At 50.2% G+C, this 23,237-nt stretch overlaps 1 pseudogene; it reads left to right on the top strand.

Moving 5' to 3' along the window:
* The window catches only part of LOC115640773, a 29,095-nt pseudogene extending 5,941 nt beyond the window's left edge, over positions 1 to 23,154 (top strand).
* Positions 23,155 to 23,237: the final 83 nt, after the last annotated feature.

Raw genomic sequence — 23,237 nt, 5'->3', positions numbered from 1 at the left:
CCCTTCTCCTGCAGGACTCTGTCCCTGCAGCCTTCCCCAAGGAGGTTTGCAGCGCTGTGGCCAGGAAGTTCCCTCAGCTTCTCCAAGGAGGGATCCCTCTGCAGCTCGGTCTGGGATTCAGCGGCTGGGGCAGGGAGTGGGACCTGCTCCCTCTCGCTGGCTGGGCCTGGGGTCACAGCCCCCCTGAGCCCTGTCCCTGGTAGCTCCCTCCCTGCTGTGTAATCACTTCCCAGCAGCACGTCTGGACCAGGCAAACCTGTTTGGCAGCTGACCTGCCCTGCCTGGGTGTCCCCCCACTCAGCTGGGATCTCAGCTCCCCTTGTGCTCAGCGCTGCCCTTGCTGTCCCAGTGGGGACAGGTAGCGAGCTCTCTGCTCTGGTCACAGCATCATAGCCAGTGTGAGCCCCCTCTCCGGTGTGCAGGGACTCGGGGAGCATCTCTCCCTCCCACTCAGCCCCAGGAGGCTGGTTATAGGTAGGCAGGTATCCTGAGCCCAGCAGCCCCTCCCCCCTGCCAGCCAGGTTATTTGCATTTTCACTGACCATTTCCATCCTAGCCAATTGGTTTCCTGGATTTGAATTCAAACCCTCGGCCGTTACAGGAGCGGGGCCTGGATCCTGTCCCATGGGGAGACAGTCACCCCCCAACAGGGCCTCCCAGCCGATATCCTGGAGAACCCCAACTACCAGCCAGCCCGACCCCTCCTGGGTCTGCACAGGGATCTGGGCCATAGGCAGGGCGAGGGGCTTCACCCCAGGGAACTTCACCCAGGTTCCACAGTCCCTCAGCATCTGGGGCTGTACCACCACAGTTCTCTCTGTCCCAGGGTCTCGCCCCTGCAGGCATGTTTCCCCACTGACCCCTGGGCAGCCCCCTATGTTTCTCTGCTCCACCATCACCAGTCCATGCTGCTGCTGCTTCTCCTGCAGCTTTTCCTCGGGCTCTTCCTTTCTCTCATGGTCCTCTCGCTCTCTCGGGCTCTGCTCCCATCCCATCCGTCTCCAGTCTCCTGATGGGGAACCCAATCGTGAAGACCCTCGTCTGATTGGAGACCAGACTCCCGGGGATGCCTGGCTGATGCTCCAGCTGCTCTCAGGTCCTCTTGTAGCCCCATCTGGGCCAGGAATCTGCTCCTCAGAGCGGTGCTTCTCCTTCAGCTGCACGATTAACTGTGCCTTGGTGAATTTCCCCATGCGTAACCCTCTCTTTGTGCACAGGATCACAATGTCCTTCTCAAGGAGATGGTGATAGGCCATCATTTCATCGTTCCCAAGTGGCTCTGGACTCACAGGCCTGTGTGCTCTTGGCTCCCCCATGGTTTCCAGGAAGAACCCCGGGTGTGCCAGCCCTTCTTGTGATCACCACCTCTTTGCCAGGGTCGAGCTGCAGACTCCTCCGCCCCTGGGACTGCTCCTGCAATCCCCAGGGGAACCCTGCTACTGCAAAGATCCTTCTCTCTTCCAGGGTCGAGCGGCAAGCTCCTCCGCCCCTGAGACTGCTCGCTGCAGTCCTCAGGGGGACCCCGTTACTCCAACAGTCCTTCTCGCTGGTCACACACTCCCAGAGGTTAACTGCCCCCTGAAACCATCCCTCTCTGAGCCTTCAGCACGCCTGGTCCTCATTATCCCTCCTTTGTTTTACCGCTCCCCAGTCACTCACTGCAAGCAGCGCCATTCACGGGGTGCAGTACATCCCACCGCTGCCACCAGTTGTCACGGAGTCACCGGGCGATGCTCTGGAACTGCTCCCCACCAAGCCAGTCAGGACTTTGGGGAGCCTCCTCTCCCTTGGAGCAGACTTGTTCAGGGCAAGAAGCTCACACAGCTTCACCTCCTGGGTCTCTCCTTGGAGCATTCAGCATCCTCTGCCTCTCCGTGCGCTTCCAACAGCGAGTCCACCCCAGCGGGGTCCTGGGGAAGCCACCGGGTTCTGCACCCCCACTTTGCAGTCAGACGTGACTCTCAGCCAGCCAGTAAAACAGAGGTTTATTTGATGACAGGAACAGGGTATAAAACAGAGCTTGTAGATACAGCGAACCGGACCCCTCGGCTGGGTCCATTCTGGGGGGCAGTGAACCAGACCCCCCAGGTCTGCACTTCACTCGACCCCAGCCAGCTCCAGACTAACAACCCCTCCCTCAGCCCCTCCTCTCTGCTCAGCCCCTTTCCCGGGCCAGGAGGTCACCTGATCCCTTTGTCTCCAACACCTTCAGCTGGCACCTTTGCAGAGGAGGGGCCCAGGCCATCAGTTGCCAGGAGACAGAGTGTCAGGCATTTAGGTGCACTGGCCCTTTGCTCTGCCAGATACTTAAGAACTGCCATGGGGACACTGAGGCACCAACACAGTATTCAGAGAAAACATTAAGAACATTCCCAGTTCGTCACAGCTACATCTACACAGCACAGCTCTAGGGGAGCGACCTGCAGGGTATGTGTAGCTACACAGCACAGTGAAAAGCAGGCTGTGTCCATGCTGTGGTGTGTAGCTACATGGGTGAATGAAAGGCTCCAGCAGGGGGAGGCAGCAGAACTGCTGGAGCCTTTCCCCACTTCTGGAGCCATTACCTGCAGTGGGCAGGCAGTAGGACACCACACTGCTAAAAATAGCAGTGTAGATGGGGGAAGCCCTGCTTGGGAGCATATAGAGCCATGTATGTAGGGCATATACCCATAGGGTTCAGGCATATTGTGACTCTACTTGCTTAAGCAATGCCTCACCATTTCCACTGCTATTTATGCCCATGTTAGCAGGGTCATATAGTGTTCGTTCTCTACACACCACCATAACATTTATGCAGTACAGATGTACCTGAAATCTCTTTTTGATGTAATGTCTTTGTAATGATGTAAACCCCTGACATGCAAACATTGTAAACTTAATTTAATTTGACCCTAGTGTGGTGTATAAGGTTCACCTTGTCCAGTTAAACTGAGCTAAAAGGTGCTAAGTAGGCACAAGGTCCAGTTTAGATCTAGGGAGACCAGACATCCCCATAAAATCGGGACTGTCCTTATATTTAGGCGTTTGTCCCACATCCCAATGCAGTTTGTCCCGATATTTCGCACTGCGGTTTTTTGGGGGTTTTTTGCTCCGCTGGTGACCCCCCACATGCGTCCTGATATTTTCTTCCTCTCATCTGGTGACCCTACTTATATCAGGGTTAGCTATGATGTTGTAGATAACCTCAGGCACTATGCCTCTTGTAAACACACCCTTACAGGGTGTGATCATGTTTGTCTTTGTTTATCGTCCCTCTGGTCTGATTCCTCCACTTGCTTGCAGTTTCAATTCAAAGCCCTGATCTTATTCCCCACACATCAGTGGGTCCAAATCCAGCTAAAAACACTGATTTGAGGGGAGATTGTTTTCAAAGGCATGTATGGTGAATAGGTGCCTAATTCACATTGACTATCAATAGGACTTAGGTTCCCAGTGGCTGTTTTGTATCTCTTGAAATCCGACCCTGAATCTCCATCTATAACCACCAGACACGACTGCTTTCCTCTAAGACAATGTAATATACAAAATGCGGGATGAAACATGTAAGAGCTGGAGAAAAAGCATTTTGCACAGTATATGTTGTACCTGGCGTTTTGTGTGAATAACCAGCAGAACTTTCCTTCAGTCTTCTCCACAACTCTCTGCCAGAGTATTCCTGATATGGAGTCAGACCCCCCCCTCCAACCTTTCTGCTGTGGGAAGACTCTAGATGATCAGCAGAATATACTAAGCCACCCTGACCTGAAGACGCATCATTTTAGAGATGTTGGGTGACATTTTCAAAAGTGCCTAAGTGATTTTGGAGCCTAAAGTTTATAGTTTTGCAAGTGGTTAAGGGCCAGATTCTCAAAGATATTTAGGACCTTAAAATGCAGAGAGGCCTAGTGAGATTTTTCAAAAGCAACTGAGTAGCACCTAACATCCTCTGTAGTTAAGGGGACTTAGGCACCTAAGTAATACTGAAAATCCCTCTCAGGACTTTTATGTCTCTTTAGACACCTTAATATCTTTTAAAAGCTGCTTCTTATACACTTGTTTTAAATGGGTTTCAACTTCTAAATGATTTTGCTGTTTCTGAAAATTTACCCTAAGTTCTATTTTCAAAAGTCACTTTCAAAGAAACGTAGGCTCCTAAAAAAATGTAACTTTGAAAATGGAAATTGGACTCCTAAGTCACCAAGGCACTTTGGAACATGTTATTCATTCAGGTCAGCTAAGAGACTATCCGAAAATCTTCTCTCTAGAAACTATCAGGCATTTTCTCCTGAAATCTCAAACGTATGTTTGTAGTAGGTTGATGTGAAAAGAGGCTTTAAGAACTGTTCCTGTCAGGGACATGGGGAGAGTCTGGGATGTCCAACTTTCTCATCTGTGAAAACCGGATGCTGAGCGCTGGAACCTGCCCCGTCCCAGGCTCTGCCTCTTTCCCTCCAGGCCTCACCCCCCAATCCTCTTTCCCCCTCACTGTCGCTTGCTGCTCTCTCCACCTCCCTCCTCTGCCAGCTGAGCTGGGCTCTAGGGGTGTGGTGGAGGTTACTGGGGTGGGGTGGGGAAGGGCAGGGGAGGGAGAACCATGCTTTGCAGGAGTGGGGTGACTGAAGCAGGATGGGGGAGCTGCCCGCGCTTCTCTCCCCTGTCCCCGAGCCATCCCTGAGTGCTCCTCCAGGCTCCCCTGGTGTTGGAAGCCAGTTACTCTGGGTAACCGGATTTCTAATATCCAGTCAGCAGTGCCGACCGGATACTGCAGGTTTCCCTTTTGATGGGACTTTCTGATCAAAAACTGTTCATCTGGCAACTCTAGTCCCTGACCTGTCCTTTTCCTGTTTGTCCCTTCCTTATAGGGAAAGATAGAAGCTGAGAGGCAGAAGATTGTGTCTGAATTTGAGCAACTGCGACAATTCCTGGAGGAACAAGAGCGACTGCTGCTGGCCCAGCTGGAAGAGTTGGACAAGGAAATTGTGAAGATACAGGATGAAAATGTCACCAAAGTGTCTGAGGAGATTGCCCATCTCAGTGACTTGATCAGTGAGATAGAAGAGAAGTATCAGCAGCCAACAAGCCAATTCCTGCAGGTGAGACAGTTAGAGACACCCAGATCCCTGCCCAGGCAAGGGAGAGATTCTGAGTGATTAGCTTTGGAGTTTATTAAGTTGTTGGAAAGGTCTCCCTCCCCAATGGAGACTGTCAACATTTCCTTTAGCAAAGCGAGGGAAAACAACATTTGACATTTCTAATATTTCCGACGTGGAAACAGTTTTGCTGTTTTAAAGCAGACGTCTCAGACCTTTTTGATACATCATACATAAGCCCCTCTCCTTTTCAGTTTAAAGCAATTTTTACAAAAAATTCCTGGGTTTTACAAAAAAGTAGTATTCATTTTTTTTCTGATTTTAGTCCTACTTTTGTATCAATCAAATATATATAAAAAACTTGTTTTATTAGGAAAATACAATCCATTGCATGAGATCTCTGTATTAAGATAATACATTACTCTGTGTGTATATGCAAAGCTGCCTGCTGAAGTAAGAACGTATTGTTCTAGAAGATACACACAATAACCAACAGGCATGCACACAAGTTCTGGAGTGCATGTGCATCTGAATGTACTGATGAAGCTCACCCACCACATACACATTTCAAACTGTTAGCAGACAATGGGTTAAAGCTTTGATGCACTAAAATGGGAAGAAAATGGAAATCTGTATCAGAATACATTTCAGAACACACAGAAGTATTCAAAAAGGTTATAGAAACAAAAACAGGAGCCAAGGATGAAGTTGAGTGTGTGCGCTGCAAAATGGGGTGGCCCAATTATCAAATGTGACTATTTATAGGCTAATAGTTCTAAGTCTACACCGGTAAACTGTTGGTTCAAATGACAAGTTTTATTTGGGGATTAGAGATGTATTGTTTTCTTAAACTCAGAGGGGCATTTTGTTTTGAGCTCTGTTTTAGTTCTGCAGCAAACCACAGTGATGAACGGAATTCAAAGCATTAATCTACTGAATACTTTTTTCCCATCTTTCCATCCACCAAAATAAACCCGATATTTACCTAGAAAAACTAATAGTTATTTTGCGCTGATTTCCATCTGTTTTTGTTGTGGTGGTAATTTTTCCTAGGAATTTATCAGTGTGTAACTAGAATCAAAATGGAAAATGAAGGGCCCTAATGATCTGGAAGCAGTAAACGGCACAACTCCAGTGTCTAGGAAGTGGGAGATGAGGAAAGCAAAGTTCTTTGCGGGGCCTATTACGAAATGGGAATGAATCCAGTTTCCAGAATTGCTGACCAGAACTGCATAAATGGAGCTTTTAGCTTGAGAAAGGCAAATGCTCCGGACTCAGCAGTTGCATGTGGAAGTCCGGGATTCATGTGTCTGATGAGTCTGTTTGAGCAAGTGCCATTGCCACAGGCACAATAGAATTTAGAAGGAGAAAACCCACAATCGTTGTGCGTGCTTAAGGGTCCCATTCTATTGAAGTCTGTGAATGGAATTTTAAAGGTGCAACTACACAGAACTGCATCTCGAGCTCAACTAGGGATGGCAAAGTGAGTCCTCTCCAGAGCAGGAGCGATGGCCAGCTTCTGGTTCGTGGGAATGAGCTTTTTTTTTCTTCTCCCCTCTCTCTCTTCTAGGACATCAGAAGCACCTGGAGCAGGTACGTAGCTCCTTCCCACTCCCCCTTCCGCTTCGTGATGTTGGAAAGGGATTGGATCCCCCGGGTCAGATTTTGTAGGGTATTTAGACACCTGACATGTAGCTAGGCACTCACCTGCTCTGGAAAATTCCACCAAGCAAGTTAGGCACCTCCCATTGCAATCAGTGGCAGTTGGGAGCCTAGCTTGGTTAGGTGCTTTTGAAAATCCCAGGAGGCACCTTTTAAAATCAGGCCTTAAGTGACTTGCCGAAGGTCATGCAGGGAGGCTGTGGCAGAAAAGGGAGTGAAACATAGGTTTCCAGAGTCCTACAGCAACCCCTTAACCACTGGAGCATCCTTTCCCATGAGATTATGCCCTTCTGTCTGAGGGGCAGCTTGTGGACCCCTTACTCTCTTTAACTCCCATTTGAGGATCTAGGCATTTCAAAACTGCAGAGAGGAGGGCAATTGACTCACCAGTGGGAGTTAGAGGCTCACAATGAGCCCACGAGAGAGCAGCCTCTGGTAGCTCATTCTCCCAAAAGACAGAAAAGATTTAGAATGGCTGGTTTTCTTCTGTCTTGTCTTATTTTCCCCCTCTAGGTGTGAGAAGCTGAAGTTGGAGAAACCAGTGGCCGTGCCAGAGGACTTGAGAGAGAGAGTCGGCGTCTCTTCCCAAAGAAATGTTTGTCTGCAGGAGGCTCTGAAGAAATTCAAAGGTAACTTAACATTTATCTGGGTTCATGCTACGGTGATGATACATCGAGATACGCCTCTGACTGTGGAAGGAGATTGACTCTGGCCTATTAGTTCTCAGCTTGTCCCAGCTAGACATCATTGTGGGTGGGATGCGGAGGGCTCAGGGCTGATGCCAGTTCTCCAGGCCTCCACTTGGATTGTCTCAGACCCAACTCATGGTGTCAAAATGGGTCACTCAGAATTTGAGACACACAGTCACCAGATATTATAGAAAATGTTGAATGTAACCTCCATGCCTCGGATTTTCCAAGGGACCTACGGGATTTAGACACCCATCTCTCTCTCTCTCTCTCTCTCTGACCGTCAATAGGAGTTGGCCATTACATGGCCTCAGCTTTTCTGAAAATCCCAGTCTGTACCTCAAGTTCCTCCATCTGTCAAAAGGAGGAAATAGTGGCCAGCCTACCTTGTTGTGCTAATTAGTGAATGCCGCCCAGTGCTTAGGGAATCTTGGAGGAAGGTGAGAGATGGAAAAGAGCAAGATGTGTATTTTAGATGGTGATTTCACTTTAGTTTGGTCTTGCTGGAAATGTCTCCCCATTCGAATCTGGCTCTCAGTCTATGGTCTTTTCCTTTGGGCTGTCTCAGAATTACAGCATCGTTTTATGCAGTGTTGCTGTAGCCCTGTCAGTCCCAGGATATTAGACAAGATGGGGGAGGTAACAGCTTTTATTGGACTAACTCCTGTTGGTGACAGACAAACTTTTGAGCTACACAGACCTGAAGAAAAGCTCTGAGTAAGCTCCAAAACTTGTCTCTCTCAAGCACAGTTACATTAATTAACAGGAGGAATGTCACCAGAGTTAATATAACATGAAATCACCTCTCCAGTCCTTCCTTTCTCTAGAGACCCTGCCCTCTGAACTGACTTCTGAGCCCAAAGGCAGAGAGAGAGGGTGAGGGCTAGATTCACAAAAGGACTTGGGGGTCTACCTGCCATTTTAGGCACCTGAATCCCAGAATAAGACCACACTGGGATTCACAAAGCCCCCTGCTGAGCTGCCTAAAATCACTCATCACCTCTATTTTTGCAGTAAATGTTCCCTAGGCATCTGTGTTTCTGCTTCTGTGCATGCGCACTGCAATTCTAGTCTAGCGGTCCAGACACATAAGCCCCAGAGAGCTACATGAACTGGGGAAAGACAGGCGTTCCTCCTCCTAAATCACCTACAGGGCCCAATCTGAGATGCCTGCTCCGAGCACACTTACTTGCTCAGATCCTATATGTGAATTTACCCAAAAGAACCAGGCCCTAGGGAAAGGCGAGTACCCTTATCATGTATAGCTCTGTGATTAGGGTTAAGAGATGGGATGTGGGAGACCACCAGTTCAAATCCCTTGTTCTTTGGCGAAGAAAAAGTTCCAACAGGGGTCCAATGTGGCCTCTGTCTCCACTTTTGAATCTGATCCACTGCATATAAATAATTGAGCAGAGGGAAAGGCTTCTGGGTCTCCCACCTCCCAAGGGCGTGCTCTAACCACCGGGCTACAGAGATGTTCTTGTGATTTCTTTCTGCCTCTGGCCCAATTAATTATTGATTATCCCCAATGGAACCTCTCCCCCTGGAGAGCATGTTTGCAGCCTGCATCAGAAAATCCTGCAGCATAGAGGTTAGGGCATTCCTTGAGAGGCGGTAGATCCCATTTCAGATCCTTGCTCCCTCTGTGGCATGGGGTAAACTTGAACCAGAGGTCTCCCCAAGGCCAGCTGAGTGCTCCAACCACTGGGGTAAAAGTTATGAGCAAGGTGGGTTTTCTTCACCCATGCAGGCTTCTTGCCAAAAAAAGTGGCACAGGTACCGGAAACCAAGAGAGGGTTCGCAGCTGAGAATCCCACACAGAGGGAGGCACCTACGGTGCTGCCAAGACTCAGTTGCCGAACTCCCTGAGATGGCCAGGGCTTAACACCCCCCACGCACCGCCATCCCCAGCACTTTGGCATTTCCCACTGGCTGACGTAAGCAGGGAGTTGCCTAGCATGCTGGCTTTTGTGAATCTCATTCCAAGGCGCATCTCTCTCCCTGTTCACGGTACAGGGAGCCTGACTCAGGCTTTGTGAATCACAATGGCGTTCTAGGTGCCTAAAAGTTGGATGTTGTGATGCTGAGTGTCACCTTGCCTAAGTTTCTTTGTGAATCCAGCCCCGTTTTCATGAGGCTGTTTGCCTGCAAGAAAGGGGGAAATCAGCTCTCCTTTGATCTTTTCTTTCTCCAGAGACACTGCCCTATCAACTGAACTTTCTGATCTCAAAGGCAGAGAAAGAAGGTAAGTTTTCATGACGTTATTATCCTCCAACAATTATTACTTAAAATCTCAGGATTCATTTTTTAGAAGAAGCTTCTGAATTCAAACAAGAGGTTTCCACCAATACAGAGTCATGGATCCCAAGGTTAGAAGGAATCATTATATCATAAGAACGGCCATATTGGGTCCCACCAATTGTCCATCTAGCCTACTATCCTGTCTTCCAACAGTGGCCAATGCCTGGTGCCCCAGAGGGAATGAACAGAACAGGGGATCATCCAGAGATCCATCCCGTCGCCCATTCCCATTTTGTGATGTATCAACGTGCACATACTATTTACAATTGGAAAGTAGGGTATATTCAGGTCACATTTTGCTCTTCTCTCAGTAATTATAAGGACTAGAAATTTCCTTTTATTTTTATTTTTTATCTGAAAGACAAGCTTCGCTGCTGGAAAACGTCATTAGCACAGAATGCAGGTTGACCATCAGTGCCTTGTACTTTTCCAGAAGATGAAAGCAACCTGTATTTCAACCTCAGAAAACTGGGAAATAAAGAGTTAAGGAAGCATCTCCCACCAGCTCCTGTGCTATCCTCCCCTAGTGTCAGGAGCATGGACTAATCTGCTGGGCTCCATCTATCCCCAGCTGGTGGAAGCTCCCTTGGGGGAGACCATGCTCAAGCCAGTACTGAACCAGGCAGAGAATCCGGACTGCAGCAGCATTCAAAAAAGCAAACAGAATTTTGGGAATCATTAGGAAAGGGACAGAAAATATCATGTTGCCTTTCTATAAATCCATGGTGCACCTACATCTTGAATACTGTGTGCAGATGTAGTTGCCCCATCTCAAAAAAGATATATTGGAAAAGGTTCAGAAAAGGGCAACCAAAACAATTAGGGGTGTGGGACAGCTGCCATATGAGGAGAGATTAATAAGATTGGGACCTTTCAGCTTGGAAAAGAGATGACTAAGAGGGGATATGACAGAGGTCTATAAAATCATGACAGGTGTGGAGAAAGTAAATAAGGAAGTGTTATTTACTTCTTCTCATAACATAATTACTAGGAGTCAACAAATGAAATTAATAGGCATCAGATTTAAAGCAAACAAAAGGAAGTATTTCTTCACGCAACACACAGTCAACCTGTGGAACTCCTTGCCAGAGGATGTTGTGAAGGCCAAGACCATAACAGACTTCTTTTTTTAACTAACTAAATTTCTGGAGGACAGGTCCATGAATGGCTGTTAGCCAAGATAGGCAAGGATGGTGTCCCTTGCCTCTGTTTGCCAGAAGCTGGGAATGGGTGACAGGGGATGGATTACTTGATGATCACCTGTTCTCTTCATTCCCTCTGGGGCACCTAGTACTGGCCAGCGTCGGAAGACAGGATACTAATAACCATTGGTGGATAAATTCATGGAAGATAGGTCCATCAGTTCAAGGAGCATTGTCTCTCCCTGGGGGTTGGTGCTCCCTGTGGTACTGGGAACTGTACCTTTCAGTGGTTGGGCTTCCCAGACAGGAAGGAGGAGCATGGCAGAAGCTCTGTGATACAGAACCCTGGATAAAGAGGGTTTCATTCAAGCAGCGTGCTCCCAGCAGGATTACTGAACACCACAACCGTGTTGTGTCCCCCTCCTTGTCCCTTGAGCACCACTGAAGGCTGGGGAAGGGGTTCTCTTCTGATCTCATAGTCACCTATCTGTGTCCTTTCATGGCCCCCAGCAACAGCATCTGAATACCTGGCATCTTTTATGGCCATTTGACATAAAGGGAAGCTGGAATGCAGCAAGAGGAAGGGATATGCCTGAGGTCACAGAACAAGTCAGTAGCGGAGTGAGGAATAGCGCCCAGGAGTCCTGGCTTCTAACCTCTAGACCATGCTCCCTCCCCAAAATGAGTGTAGTGCACTGAATGGACTTTACACATCCCGGTGCTGTGGAGAATTAGTGCCACCGAAAAGGCTAATTCCCAGTGCAATTGGACTTGCCATTGTCTTCTGAGGACCTCAGACCGCAGACAGTGACGTGGACGGCTTAGCCTGTCCCGAGAGCAAACACTCCCTTTTCACCCACTGCATATAGGGAAACTGAGGCACATACAGGCTTCCTAAAAATAATTACAAAAAAATCCCAGTTTGTCACCCTCCCGCCCCAAACAGTACCTCTTAGATGCCTGGTGGGAACAACAGGGACTTTCCTGCTCAGCTTCAGCCAACAGGCAGCTCCCCAAGACTGACTGTCAGGGCCCACCCCAGCCAGCCCGGGGCTACTGAGGAGCATGAGAAATGGTCCTAGTCTGTGCCAGGGTTGAGCTCTGCCTGGAAGGGTCTGTCTGCACTGCAGAGTGAAGCCTGGGGATCGGCACCCAGGTTAGCCTGGGCTGGGTGCAAGGAGCCATGCTGCTGAGCCTGACCTCCCTTAAACTGTGTTCTCACTGGTGCTGGCTAGTCTCTAGGACTTCTGGGAACGCATCCCATGGCTGATGTTGCCACCGTAAGCTGAGCTATTCTGTGTTTCTTTCCCGGTGATTCGTGGGGTACCCGGTCTGTCTTTCACAGGGGAATTGTGGGAAGGCACTGGAGGGCTATTTTCCCTCAGATCAGGCTGGCAGTGACAATGGGGGGCAGGGTTTTCACCTTCCTCTGCAGCTTGTGGATGCAGGTGAAGTACCAGGATTATTTGGGGGTATCTCACTGAATCATTTCTCTGCATTGTGGGGCCTCGGGCACTGGTGCACCTTTGTGCCTCCTCTTCTCAGCCTGTGGCACATATATTGTCCCGTTTGCTATAGGCTGTCGTGCTTTGGGCTAATGTTGGGGGTTGGGTTAGGTGGGCGCTGGGTGGGGTTGGTGGCCTGTGCTATACGGGGGTCAGATTAGATGACCTGGTTCCCTTCTGGCCTCAGATTCTCTGACTCTCAGCACTGGAGTGGTTTAGCCTGCACAGAGGCGCCGACTTCCCCAGTTCCCAGGGGGGTTCTTGATCCTCGCTCTGCCCCAGGCCCTGCCCCCAAGCCACCACCCCTACCCCTACCCCATCTCTTCCTGCCCTGTTCCATTTTGCCCCCTCCCCCACCTCTTCCTGACCCTGCTCCTCTCCCTCACCCTCAGAACCTCCTGCCCACCTCTGAACAACAGATCCGTGGCAAGAGGAAGGCACCTGGAGGGAGGGGGAGGAGCTGATTGGGGCCCGTCAGCAGGTGGGGGCTGCTGTGGGGAGAAGGAGAGGAGCTAGTCACAGGACCAGCTGATGAGTTCAGAGAGTCAGTGCCTATGCTGGGTGGAAAGCACCCCTGAACTCAGATGAGGTGTTTATGCATCTCTACAGGAAGGGCATTCGAGTTAGCAGCTGACTAAGCGCCTGGGTTAACTCTGCAGTGAGGACAGACCTTAACACTCTCCTTCTGTCCCTCTCTCCCCTCTTGCAGTGCAGGCCGCTCCGGATCCAGACCTGGCAATTCCCTTTCCCGTCCTGTCCAGAGATGAGAGTGTGATACAGAAATACCTAGACACAGGATATTTAGTGCCACAGAACAGGTTTTACCCTGCTGCCTGTGTGCTGGGCTATAAGGGCTTCACCTCGGGGAGATGTTACTGGCAAGTGGAGGTGGGGAACAAAGATTTTTGGGTTTTGGGCATTGCCAAAGAGTCTGTGATACATGGGGGAGCGATAAGCTATACACCAGAGGACGGGATCTGGGCTTTGCAGAATACAAAATATCAGTACTGCGCCCTCACCTCCCCTAAGACTGCTCTGGGCCTACATCATAGCCCCAGTAACATTGGGGTTTATCTGGATTACGAAGGGGAGAAAGTTACATTTTATGACATTACATCTTCTGGCAGAGAGCCAGTCTTTACTTTCACATCCTCTTTCACTGGGAAGATCGTCCCCTTCTTTGGGAGCCGGTGTGTACAATATCAGAACCAAGTTGTTTCTATACGATTAAAACCATGACAGAGGTGTGGGTATCACTCTCAATATGAGATATCTAAAAAAGAGCAAAGATGTGGGAAATAGATAAATTATAGCTATCACACATTGCCAGCCTTAAACATATGAAAATGATGTGTCAGGCTCCCCAAAATCATGTTTCTCTTAATCTTTTTTAATATTACGTTATTTTTCACTGCCTTCTGGTTTCTGACCTTTCTGGATGTTCTTGTTTCCAGTCTTCAGACTTTTCTACACAAACATGAAGGCTGGAAATGTATCTTTAATGTAATCTGAGCTCCCTCAAATCTATCCACTCCAGCAGCTGGGACTGTAAGAAAAACACCGAGTGTTGCAAGACTTGCAATAAATTGGTGATGAGAGAGGACAAGATTGAATTGCTCGGCATTATACTGGTGACAGGAATTTCTCAACCCTTTTCCATGCCTGTCTCTGTAACTCTGTGATCCTCCAGGCACACGCAGACTGGCCAACCAGGAGCCACTCCCAGGGTCACAGCAGAGCCTGCCTGTCTTAGGGCAGGTCTGCACTTAAAATGCTGCAGCGGCACTAACATACTGGTGCCACTGTAATACTTCAGTGAAGACGCTGCTACGCCGACCGGGGAGCTTCTCCCATCAGTGTAGTTAATCCACCTCTGTAACAGGCAGTAGCTATGGCAAGGGGAGAAGCTCTCCTGTCAATGTACTGCTGTCTACACCGGGAGTTCTGTTAGTATGACTGTGTCACTCAGGGGTGTGGATTTTCACACCCCTGAGTGACAGTTATACCAAAGTAAGTTTACAGTGTAGACCTGACCTAAGTTCTGACTCAATCAGGGTCATCCATCAAAGTCCTCTGCTCTTTACTTATGAATGTAACAAACATAGTGATGTTCTGCACACCCACCCCAAGCTCCCTACCTCAATGCTCCTATTTTGTTCTGTTCAGTTATTTGGGTGCTGTAGATTCAGATGAGAAAATTTGCAGAATAAAGTTTATTTCTATCTTCTGGTCTTGGACTTCCTTCCCTTTCGTTTCTTTTTGGTCTTCAAGATCATAACTTAAAACTGTGCCTCTGAACGCCAATAAATGGATATAATTAGATGTCATTTCCCCCCTATCCTTTACACAACTTTCCAGTTTACTGAACTGCAAAGAGAGCGGCTCAGATGCACAAAGGGACTTAAGCAACTAAGGCCTGGTCTATACTTCAGAGTTAGGTCAAAGTCAGGCAGCTTACACCGACCTGCTATGTCGACTGAATAGTTCCACCTCCAAGAGAGGTGCAGCACTTATGTCAACATAGGTCAACACAGTGGCAGTGTAGACGCTGCGGTGCCTACACCAGCTTAAGTGGCCTCCAGGAGGTGTCCCACAATGCCCCATTGTGACCCACTCTGATCACTGGTTTGAACTCCGCTGCCCAGCAGTGAGGTGCACAGGAACAAGCCCCTCCTGTTTAAAGACTGGGAATTTTGAAATTCCATTTCCTGCTTGCTCTGCATGGAGAGCTCCCCTAGCAACTACCCAGCTGCACAGGCCGACCACAGGCTCCCAACACTCTGCTGCCTGCACTGCACAGGAGGTGGTGGATCTCCTGGGTCTGGGGAGAAGAGGCTGTGCAGGCCCAGCTCCGATCCAGCTGTAGAAATGTGGGTGTCTATGACCAGATTGCTCGGAGCTTGGGGGAGAAGGGCTTCAAGAAGGTCCTGCAGCACTGTCCGGTGAAAGCCACGGAGCTGTTCCAGGCATACCAGGAGGTGAGGGAGGCCAACAGTCGCTCTGACATGGCTCCACAGACATGCTGTTTTTACAAGGAGCTGCACATTATCCTCTGCAGCGATGCTGTGCCACCCCTGAGCCCCATGGATACTGGAGGAGTTGGAGTCATGGGCCACCGCAGGGAATCCTGAGGATGAGAATGGGGGACATTCGAGCAGGGGATCAGTTGTCAGATTCAGGGCTTAAATTCAGCTGGAGCTGTCTGGAGCGGAGCGCTGGTAAATATTTTCAAGCCCCCTGGAGTTTTTATAGCATATTGGAGGAGGGCATGGCGGGGCTCTGGGAAATGCTCTATAAAAATTTAAACCCTGATCAGATTAAACTCTGTGGCCCAATCTATAGTGGAACAAGACTAACACTAAATAACACCACCTTCATTCTAGGGTTTACATACAGTAGCCCTCAGCTTTAATGCTGTAGAACACTTTTCCCAATCACAAAGGTACTTTATTTGTATTCAGATTTAAAATAGAAATGTCACACTCCTAGCAAAAGGTGACAGGAATGCCTCAGTCTGTCATAATATGCTGCCCCTGGCCCAGAGCATGAGAAAAGGTAGAGGTAGCACCACTGGAATAGGGGAACCCCTATCATCACAATTTGTTACCCTGGGACCAGGAGATAGAGAAAGGTGGAGGATGGGGAAAGGTGACAGGTAGCAAATTGTAATGGGAATGCTGCCTCGACTACAGGATGGGCAAGGCAGAGGCAGCACATTGTTTCATGGCAGTAAAAGACAGACTAGAGATGTCAGTAACTACAGGTAGCAAATTGTGCAGGCAGCAGTTTGTAGTGTTACACTGGCCAGGAGAGGGGTGGTGAGCAGCCTTCAGAGCAGACGGGATGGTGGACTTTAGGGGGGGTTGCCTAGGGTACAGTGCTGGGTTAATTCAGCCCAACAAATAACCAGAGGAACCTAGGGTCACCCTGGAAGCGCATGGCAGAACCAGGTCTCCCGGGCTAGCACCCTAACCCGCCCTTTCACTCAACAGGGATACTCAGAACTAGCTGTACACAAGGGAGTCAAAGATAGAACAGATTTAAATGCCCCAGCATCAAGGTACAAGCCAGTGACTAACTGAGGGGGTTGGAGGTGTGAGGTGTATGGATTTATTAAGGGGGACTGGTCGGCCTTTGGCTTGACCTGGGCTGGTATTCACCAGCCCACCCCACTGCCAGCTTCTGGATCCCCTGTTGCTGATGGAAAGCAGGTTCCAGTTCTGGTGCATGGCCCTGGAGGATGCTGGGGCATCTAGGGACCAGCCCTCAGTGCGGCTCAGAGTCTGCTTCGGCGGTCTGGGGAAGAAACAGCCGAACCGCCCACCTTTCCGTGGTACATATTTTATCAGCTTAATTACTGAGCAAAAATGTCAAAAAACCTCACATAAAAATGAAAAAAACATTAATGAACCTGAGTACAGCAACAGGATAATTTAAACCATCCCAAATAAATTAAATGGCACCTTCAAAGCACTACATAACACTCTGGGAAGGCGGCGAATTCATGGAGCTAGCAGTTCCGCAGTCCTAGGGCATCCTTCACCTCAAACACCAAACATTTCGGTCCCAGCCAAAGAGTTGATAGAGGGCTGGTCAGACGAGTCTCTGGTTGAAGTGAAAATTGCCGTCAAGAGCTGTAGGTTCCATGAAGGCAGCCTGCCCAAATTATGGCTGATTAGGTAACAGCCAATCTCATCCCCATGTCACAATGTCATGTTCCAATAAGGCTGGTTGCACTGAACGGTCACACGACAAACGTAGGTGAAAACAACAGGATTTCTCAAGGTTAAATGCCTGAAATACCTGCATGCATGACAGCAAGGCTGTTTGACGTAGGGTTGTTTGAGGTACTCCAGCAACTACTCTATAGGCGCTATGCTCGTGAGCTCATATGCACAGGCGCCAACTTTGTCAATTCCTGGGGGGTGCTCAACCCCCGCTCCGCCCCTTCCCACCTTCATCACACCCGTGCCCCATTCTGACTCCTCCCCTGAGCTCGCCCTGCCCTCTCTCTGCCCCCTCCCCCCAGTGCCTCCTGCACACCGCTGAACAGCTGATTGTGGCAGGCGGGAGACACTGGGAGGGAGATGGAGGAGCTGATCCAGCCCCAGAACACCCACAGAGTCAGCACCTAGCTCACATGCGTTAAGGTCGATGGACTTGCAGGCTCGCTAGCGGTGACTCACTTGTAGTGTCAGATCTTGGACGCCCCACGTTGCTGACTCCTATCTCTCGGTGGCCAGCTGGGGGGTGAATGAAGCACAGGGCACTTCGTGTGGCATGGCCAGAGGCCAGCAGCCAGAGCAAACCAGCCTAACAAGCCAGAACAAAGGTTTCTTCTTTTTCTTTGGCTTTTGCAGATGATGACCCAGTTGGCCCCTCCTCCTTGGAATCTCAGGGCTCCCGTGGCCAATCAGAATGGTGCACTCTCCTTCTAAGGTCACTGGCATCACTCAAGGGGGTCTAATTAGGACATATTTATGCAAATGAAGGAGCTCCTCACTCCAGTAATTTCAGGTTGCAATACCCTTGCATCCAAAAATACACATGGGGCTGCAGGCCTGTAGGTATCTGAGGCATTGGAGGTTGTGGGTCAATCCCCAGAAATCACTTCTTAAAAACGCAAAGCCAGCAAAAGTTGGAACTGGAAAAGAAATAGGGAAAAAACCCATTCCACATCCCCTCAGCCACAGCCAGAGAGGGATTGATCCTCATCTTTCCACAGGTCCTGCTCCACAGAGAGATGCTAACAAACCACACTCTGATATCTGGAGACTCAGCGATTCAGTTTGGAGCAGATTTTTGTGTGTCACAAAAGCAGGTGGCATCTCAGACTGGAGCTCGATTAGAGCAAAGAGTCTTCTTCCTACAAACCACAATTTTTGCATTCAGTTTTTTCAAGCAGGCCCATTTGCCTCACAGATGAAGGTAGCATCCCATAATTCCTCACTGGATGGGCAAGGTCACTCTAGACCTAGCTCCGGGCTCCCATGCTCTGGGTATCTGTTCCTGATGAAAAGTTGAAGGCAGAATCTTCTCCGATTTTTACTGCTGTACGGAGAGAGAAGAAACTTGTAGGGAGACCCCAGCTAGGGAAGGAGAATGGGAATTCAGCTCCGGGTTTCCCCCTGTCATGCCCCGATGGACCCCAAACTACACTCTGCACAGAAACCCCCTATCCTGACAATGGGCAGGCCTCCAGGAGAGAGCACAACAACCCTACACACCATCTCCCAGGGCTACGGGTTCAGGCCTGCACTCCCATCCCCAGAGTCACGCTAAGGGGCGAGCAGTGCGTGCTGAGACGCTGGCCCAGCTTTGCTCTCAGGGGTGACCTTTGGTTGCTGTTTCGGCTCTTTGGGGTTTCCTGGGTTTTGAGCAAAGGCAGTGCGTCTTACAGATTCCCAGGGAGCCAGGGAAGGGTGATGGCTGGGGATGGCATCACAGATTTCCACAGGCCCAGGACTTGTCAGGCCCAGAGTAACCAGCAGTTGGCGCTCATCTCCAGTCACTGCTCCCCTCCCCCTATAATGCACTGGGGCTTCTGGGCTCAGGTCACCGAGGGGAGTATCCGCTGGGCCATCCTCTTGGGGCAGCCACAGTTTTTTGCCTTGAATCTCTCCCCAAGGGCTTCTGCAGAGACCTGGCCTCCAGAGGAGAGGAAAGTCTGAGCCAGGATGTGGACAGGAATGGGGCACAAAGGCCAGGCACTCTGCCAGGCACTGCCAGCCCTGCACATCACACAGCAGCTGGGCCTGTCACTTGTAATGACATCAGCCTGTGGAACTCACTGTCACTGGATACCACCATGGCCAGAACATCAGATTCTCTGACAGATTGGCCATTTCTGTGGGTCACACAAATACCCAGACTAGAACAGTTCACACTGATGATGGGCAGGGATATTGACCCTTCTGCTACAGGGCCTCACCCCATCTTTGAAATTCCTCCCTCCCTTCCACTCCTGGATAAGGCAGGCTACTCCCTACCTGTTCTGACACCGCACTGTGCCCCGGAAGGGAGTGGAGGATGCACACAGGGCTCCGCGCATTGCCCTGCCCCAAGCACTGGCTGCGCATTCCCACTGGCTGGCTCCCTGCCAATGGGGGAGGTGCCTGCGGGCGAGAGCCTCGCGGCACTGCTTATGTTCATCCACCTAGTTGCTGGACCTGCTGCTGGCTGCTTCTGGGGCGCATCAGGGTCCATGGTGCCAGAACAGGTGAGACGCCTGCCTCTGCACCCCAGCTGCACCACTGATCGGGAACCACTGGAAGTAAACCTGAGGCGCTCCCCAACCCCACCCCCACCCCAGCCCTAAGCCCCCCCCAAACCCAGAGCCCCCTCCTGCACCCCAAACCCCTCATCCCCAGCCCCACTCCAGAGCCTGAATCCCCAGCCCAGAGCCCCCTTCCATACCCTAGACCCTTCATTCTCGGTCCCACCCTGCAACCCTCGCTCCCTGTGCCCCAGTCCTGAGCCCCTCCCACACCCCAAACCCGTCATCCCCAGTACCGTTGGGTTGCAGGCATCTGCAATTTTCTTCAGCTGGGTCGCCAGATAGAAGTTTGAAAACCACCGACCTAATTCCCAGTGCAATTGGACTTGCCATTGTCTTCCGAGGACCTCAGGCCGCAGACAGCGATGTGGGCAGCTTAGCCTGCTCCGAGAGCAAATACTCCCTTTTCTCCCACTGCATATAGGGAAACTGAGGCACATACAGGCTTCCTAAAAAAATTACCAAAAAATCCCGGTTTGTCACCCCCCCCGAACAGTACCTCTTAGATGCCTGGAGGGAACGACAGGGAATTTCCTGCTTAGCTTCAGCCAACAGGCAGCTGCCCAGGACTGACACTCAGGGCCCACCCTAGCGAGCCTGGGGCTACTGGGGAGCGTGAAAAATGGTCCTAGTCTCCCCCAGGGCTGAGCTCTGCCCGGAAGGGTCTGTCTGTCTGTCTGTCTGTCTGTCTGTCTGCACTGCAGAGTGAAGCCTGGGGATCGGCACCCAGGTTAGCCTGGGCTGGGTGCAAGGAGCCATGCTGCTGAGCCTGACCTCCCTTAAACTGTGTTCTCACTGGTGCTGGCGAGTCTCTAGGACTTCTGGGAGCATGTGCCATGGCTGATGGTGCCACCGTAAGCTGAGCTATTCTGTGTTTCTTTCCTAGTGATTTGTGGGGTACCCGGTCTGTCTTTCACAGGGGAATTGTGGGAAGGCACTGGAGGGCTATTTTCCCTCAGATCAGGCTGGCAGTGACAATGGGGGGGAGGGTTTTCACCTTCCTCTGCAGCATGTGAATGCAGGTGAAGTACCAGGATTATTTGGGGGTATCTCACTGAATCATTTCCCTGCATTGTGGGGCCTTGGGCACTGGTACCTCATTGTCTCCTCTTCTCTGCCTGTGGCACATAAATAGTCCTGTCTGCTATATAGGCTGTTATGCTTTGGGCTAATGTTGGGGGTTGGGTTAGGTGGGCGCTGGGTGGGGTTGGTGGGCCTGTGCTATACGGGGGTCAGATTAGATGATCTGGTTCCTTTCTGGCCTAAGACTCTCTGACTCTCAGCACTGGAGTGGTTTAGCCTGCACAGAGGTGCCGACTTCCCCAGTTCCCAGGGGGGTTCTTGATCCTCCCTCTGCCCCAGGCCCTGCCCCTAATCCCCCACCCCTACACCATCTCTTCCTGCCCTGTTCCATTCTTCCCCCTCCCCAGCCTCTTCCTGCCCCTACTCCTCTCCCTCACCCCCAGAATGTCCTGCCCACCTCTGAACAACGGATCCGTGGCAGGAGAAAGGCGCTGGGAGGGAGGGGGAGGAGCTGATCAGTGAGGCCCGTTGGCGGATGGGAGGTGCTGTGGACAGAAGGGGAGGAGCTAATTGGCAGGACCTGCCTGTGGGTGCTGAGCACCACTATTTATTTTCTGTGGGTGCTTCAGCCCCGGAGCACCCATGGAGTCGGTGCCTATCCTGGGTGGAAAGCACCCCTGAACTCAGATGAGGTGTTTATGCATCTGGACAGGAAGGGCATTCGAGTTAGCAGCTGTGTACGCACCTGGGTTAACTCTGCAGTGAGGACAGACCTTAACACTCTTCTCCTGTGTGTGTGTCTCTCTCCCCTCTTGCAGTGCAGGCCACTCCGGATCCAGATCTGGCAAATCCTTGTTCCATCGTGTCCACAGATGAGAGTGTGTTACAGAAATACCAAGACACATGATATTTAGTGCCACAGAACAGGTTTTACCCTGCTCCCTGTGTGCTGGGCTATACGGGCTTCACCTCAGGGAGAGGTTACTGTGGAGGTGAGGAACAAAGATTTTGGGGTTTTGGGCATTGCCAAAGAGTCTGTGATACACGGGGGAGCGATAAGCTGTACACCAGAGGAAGGGATCTGGACTTTGCAGAATACAAGATATCAGTACTGCGCCCTCACCTCCCCTAAGACTGCTCTGGGCCTACATCATAGACCCAGTAACATTGGGGTTTATCTGGATTACGAAGGGGAGAAAGTTACATTTTATGACATTACATCTTCTGGCAGAGAGCCAGTCTTTACTTTCACATCCTCTTTCACTGGGAAGATCGTCCCCTTCTTTGGGAGCCGGCGTGTACAATTTCTGAGTAGGTTACGGGTAGGCATGGCAGTAGGTGGTCACTGGCAGCCATACCGTTAACACCTGTGACAGAGGAACAGGGAGCACTCGATATGAGGTATCTAAAGTAGAGCAAAGACATGGGTAATATATACATTTCAGCTATCACACTTTGCCATTCTAATCACAGTCTTGCCAGCCTCCAGCATTGAAAAACTGTCAGGCCCCACAAAATCAGGAGATTGGCTTAAACATCTTTTTAAATTTTGTGTTATTTTTCTTTGCCTTCTGGCTTCCCAGCTTTCAGGGTGTTCTTGTTTCCGGTTTTCAGTCTTTGCTACACAAACATGAAGGCTGGAAATGTATCTGTAATGTAATCTGCGCTCCCTCAAATCTATCTACTCCAGCAGCTGGGACTTTAAGAAAAACACTGAGTGCTGCGAGACTCACAATAAAATGGTGAAGGGGAACAAGACTGACTTGCTCAGCATTATACTGGTGAAAGGAGTTTCTCAACCCTCTTACATGCCTGTCTCTGTGACTCTGGGATCCTCCAGTCACACATGAACTGGCCAACCAGCAGACACCAGGAGCCACTCTCAGGGTCATCGCAGAGCCTGCCTGTCTTAGGGCAGGTCTACACTTAAAATACTGCACCAGCGGTGCTACGTCCCTGTAATGCTTCAGTAAAGACACTCCTACACCAACAGGAGAGCTTTTCCCATCAGTGTTGTTAATCCACCTCTCTGAGAGGCGGTAGCCGTGGCAAGAGGAGAAGCTCTCCCGTCAACGTACCGCTCTCTACACAGGGAGTTCAGTCGGTACGACTGCGTGAAAAATCCACACCCTTCAGTGAACACAGTCGTACCGACTGAACTCCCGGTGTAGACAGCGGTATGTTGACGGAAGAGCTTCTCCCCTTGCCATAGCTACTGCCTTTTGCAGAGGGATGTGGATTTTTCACTGCCCTGAGCGATATAGTTCTACCAATGGACGTTTATAGTGTAGACCAGGCCTAGGTTCTGACTCACTTTGGGTCATCCATCAAGGTCCTCTGCTCTTTACTTATGAATATAAAAAAACATAGTGGTGGTTCCCTCTCCCCCCAGTTCCCAAGCTCAATGCTCCTCTTTTGCTCTGTTTGGTTATTTGGATGCTGTAGATTCAGCTGAGTAAATTCAGAGAATAAAGTTTATTTCTATCTTCTGGTCTTGAACTTTGTCCCAGGAGTATTAGATCTGTAGGGTTCTGTCCTGAAAGGCTAGACAGACCCACGAGCAAATGCCT

The sequence above is a fragment of the Gopherus evgoodei genome, unplaced genomic scaffold (genome assembly GCF_007399415.2).
Source record: "Gopherus evgoodei ecotype Sinaloan lineage unplaced genomic scaffold, rGopEvg1_v1.p scaffold_32_arrow_ctg1, whole genome shotgun sequence".
Classification (NCBI taxonomy): domain Eukaryota; kingdom Metazoa; phylum Chordata; order Testudines; family Testudinidae; genus Gopherus; species Gopherus evgoodei.
Note: the sequence above shows the minus strand (reverse complement) of the source record. Positions and strands in the feature narration are given on the sequence as shown.